We start from the raw sequence: 4,759 nt of genomic DNA on the forward strand, positions 1-4,759 counted from the left end.
TATATACTCCTTCCATCCTTCAGCATTTCCTTCTTTGCTTGGGACTGGTTTTCTTTTTGAGCTCTTGACAGTCATTCAGTTGCTCATCTTTCCTTCGCAGGCCTCTTTAAATCATCCTGTAGGTGGTATCTACCTCTCCCTAGTTATCCATGATTCTGTAGGCTTATGTTTGTTCTCGAACTGTTCCTGCTTAGCCATTTTGCCCTTTATGTCAATCTCATTTTTTAGTCTTCTTTAATAACTTTTTCCACTTCATGTGCCACATTTTTATATTTTCTGCTTTTATCAGTTAAATTCAGAGTGCCGTGTAATATCGAAGGATTTGTACCAGGCCTTGTCTTTTTACCTATTTCATCCTGCTTTGCTTTTGCTATTTCATCTCACAAAGCTAGCCATTTGTCTTATACTATATTTCAATCAATCAGTCATTGCCTAATGCTCCCTTTGAAACTCTCAACAATCTCTTTGTTCTCTGCCGGCCGCGGTGGTCTAGCGGTTCTGGCGCTGCAGTCCGGAACCGCGGGACTGCTACGGTCGCAGGTTCGAATCCTGCCTCGGGCATGGGTGTGTGTGATGTCCTTAGGTTAGTTAGGTTTAAGTAGTTCTAAGTTCTAGGGGACTTATGACCTAAGATGTTGAGTCCCATAGTGCTCAGAGCCATTTGAACCATTTTCTTTGTTCTCTCCTAGTTCCAAAATATATGCCTTACCGTTATGTAATCAACCTGAAACATTCCAAGATGGAACAGTTTTGGCATCATTGGTGTGCTCAACAATCTGTAATTCTATGGAAATGTCGTCTACTCCAGGTGTCTTGTTTCCAATGTTTTTCTTTGAATGATCTGTCAAATTATTCTTCTTCTCTTAATAATTTCCTGTCTGTCTGCAGTTTCTTCAGTTTAACACATTGCGGTCGGGCTACATGGACTGCTGAAATCTCTTAGAAGTCGTACACTTTTGCACCTTTTTTGCATGGCTCGTGGTCAAAAGATAATGAATAAAAGCAAAACCTTTGAACTGATGTTTGTATTATCATCATATATCTCAACATTTGTTTAAAGTTTTTTGAAAGATGTCTCATATTTACAGAATCATTATATTTTGAAAATTAGAAGATTCAGAGATAGGAAAAAAGTTTATAATTACAATAAATCAGAATTTATTATAAAATAAATGTACCAAACTATTTCATTGCATTTATACAATTCTTTTCGTTGAGCAAAATTTGACTTTGTGTGATATTGCTTGAAACAGTCAGGTAGACACAATCCTACATTACATTCTTCACACCACCATCTGGTCTCCCCTCTCACTCATTTGCCAGTACTGCATGCACTCTTCTCAGAGCAAACAATACAGTATCTTGATGCATACTTCTTGCTTGTTGTTGATGGGACATGAGTGGGGGTATATGCCTTGCTGTTAGCCTGTTTGCTACTGAACCCCACTTTTCATCTTCCTTTAAAACTTCACCTTATTTCTCGAGTATTTGTTTTCACAGGTTCACCATAAAAGTAAACAAGCTGGTTCATTTGTGAGAGACAGGCCGAAGTGTCTTGTACAGAATGTAAGAATTGACCACGCACATCATAAATACACAAAAAAATACCTTTTTCCACCATTTCATTGTTCATCGTTGAAAATAATAGGTCACTAGCTGATCACCATGATCAACAACAGTTTTATTTTTATTATAATCAAGTATGAGATCAGGCTTCAGTTTTTCTACCATGCCAGCCTTGGATTTTGTCTTTGTAACACTGCTTGTTATTCTATGTTTGGTAGAAAGGGCAAACACATCCCTAGTATCTTTCCAGTGAAGTGCTAGCACGGAATTTTTTCTCTTGAATACTATTTCACCTCTTCTTGCCTTATTCTGTTTGAATTCCTGTCATAGGCCTATTCTGTTTCTCATTACTGTGCCAACAGCAGACGTGCTCTCATCAAACAATCTTTCAAATAATGAAACCAGTCCATATACATTGTATGACCCTTATGTAGATAACTGTTGCACAAATTTAGCACCACTGAATCTGCACTGTTGTCTTTTTCACCTGCACTAGTGTACACTTCACAGTTCAAAACATATGTTGTTGCTGAATCACTTGTTTTGGTGCCTTTTTCGAGTCACCTAGCACTAAGAGGAGGCAGGAACACCATCTAGCAGCTGTCCGATGTACTACAAGAATGAAAAACTCAACTCCAGACATCACCGCACATATATAATGTGCAGCAACCTGAAATAAAAATCAAGAAGGCGGTGCTCAGAGATTCTCCCAGTGCGGCCTGTTATGGCAATAAATACGCGCTCGTAGTTTCTATGGGCGGTGATCGGAATGTGTTAATATGCAGTTCGTACTCAATAAATTATGGCCAGAGTCCACATCTGCCCCTGGAAATGTTTTGCAGCTTAAAATCTCATTTTGAAATCTGTCATACAGCTATGTGATTTATTTGAAACTTTCTAATATTGCCAGGTTTCTTCCATGTAGACAACCTTCTTTCATGATTCTTAATTTAAGTCTTAGCGACAATTAAATTATGCTCTGTGCAAAATTCTACCACACAGCTTCCTCTTTCATGCCCTTCGCCAGAAACAAGTAAATGCCCTTAGTCAGTACTACCTGATATGAAATCAGTATTGCAGTCTCCACATACAGTGATTTGCCACTTACTTACACTAACTGTGTCATTTCTAATTACTTAAGCAAATTTGAAATTTTCTCTGTTTGGGGAGGTGGGGGTTCTATTTGGTCAGAACCATAATCTTGTATGTTCCCAAGGCTTATTACTGAAGTACTGTTCTCAAAAAGCTGTGGAATGTTGTACTTGTTTAGGTATATGGCGTGAGACTTCATTCCAATCCACTTTTATTAATAGTAATGCTTGCAGATACATTGCAGTGTCTGATACCTGTGATAACTCATCGTTTCTCTATAACTACAATACAGAAATGTGTAAAATGTTAACCTAAAATGCTTAACACGAACCTACTAGTGGTCACATTATGTTCATAGGAGGAAATGTTGTTAACTGGGTTTGACATGTGTATTTCATCATTGTGAATACGACATTATTTAATGTTCCTCATCAGTCCACAAATATTCAGATGCTGTAATAAAACTTGATGTATATTGACAGTATTGTTGTGACTGGAATAATTATTTCGGACAAGTGCTTAAAACAGTCAACTAATGGCTTTATACTATAATTTATCTCTGGTATTTCCTCAAATTGATTGCACCACAAATGTCTTTCAAAACACATTTCTTTCTCTCCTCCCCAACCTGATAAAGGTCCTGCTCTAATTGGTGCAACCATTCGTACTTTATCACTCACGACAATCTACTCCCTTCCACTTAGATTTTTTGCTGTTGTCGTAGAGTTTCCCCAGCCCTTTATCGATAAGGTGAAAACCATACTTACTGCAGTCCCACCTAATGACAGAAGTCAAGTGAGATGGATCATGGTAGTTCCAAACAGTTATAAATTCAACTGTCTTTACCAGGCCATTATATGTGTAGAATACTATATATGGAATTATTCACCTGATCCCTTACTATCACAGTGTCTTATTATGATATACGTAAATAGTGATCCTAAACAAAATAATTTTGCCAACATGTTGAAACAGAAGTTTACTCCAACTGTGTATATTCCAAAGGATTTTGTATCAAATTCCATCTCTCGCATGTAAGAAGCTTTATATGTAACATGAAATACCATTTTGGTCACTTTGACGGTGATAATGTTCAGTAATCAACAGTGAAACAAATAATTTGATATAAATTCTTGTAAAAGAATTAGCCAGTCTCGCCATCTGATATTCAAGAAATTTCAAATTTCCATCTGGTATGCACAGCAGCTGCCAAGTGTTGTTATTTGCAGAAATATCTTTAGAAACACACAGCATCTGTAAATGAACAGTTATGTCTTATTCAAGGAACTCTTTTAACTTCTGTGGTTTCAGCAGTCAACACAGCTTTGGTGACGGTATAGCAGGTGACGTAACCAGCACAAACTGTTATCCCTCAATTTCCATTTGTTGACTTATGGAACCTCTGCAAGAAGTTGATTCCAGTTCTGTGAAACGGCACTGTTGCAGGCAGGATTGGTACTAAATGTGCTGGAGGTAATTGCAGCACATGCTTTTGCCATTGGTGTTCTTCTCATAGTGTCTTCGAACTGGTAGAGACTTGGCCAGTAATACCTGCATTTGATTCAGTCTGAAGTCTTCACAAATCCCGTGTGAGCAGATGTTGGTGGCTTTAGATGATCTGGGACAATGATTTACCATTTCTGCTCCATTGGATTATAGTTCCTCTTAAACAATGTTTCATTTATTAATTGGAATCCTCCTCTGATTGATTCCTCATTCTTCAAGGCTTTTCAGCAATGCTGGATCTCCTCTCAGTTCAGCATAGTGTCATTTAAGGCAGATATGACAGATTTAATCTATATTGCTGTGTTCTGCAAAGGATTCTTTGAAAAGCAATCAGCGTCCTAGTGTTTGCATCCATTTTTGTATACCATTGTGACATAGTACTCCTGAAGCCTCAATGCCCATCTTTTGTCATGTAACCTGACAGTTCCTTCAGGCTTGTCAGCCACCACAGAGAATGGTGATCTGTCACAATTTTGAATAGTTTGTGTAATAAATGTGGCCAAACTTGATGGCCGCAACAATTGCAAGGCACTCTTTCTCAGTTGTAGAGTAGTTCTTCTCAGACCTGGAGAGTATTCGGGAAGCACAAGCTATC

Source organism: Schistocerca piceifrons, chromosome 8 (assembly GCF_021461385.2).
Source record: "Schistocerca piceifrons isolate TAMUIC-IGC-003096 chromosome 8, iqSchPice1.1, whole genome shotgun sequence".
Lineage (NCBI taxonomy): Eukaryota > Metazoa > Arthropoda > Insecta > Orthoptera > Acrididae > Schistocerca > Schistocerca piceifrons.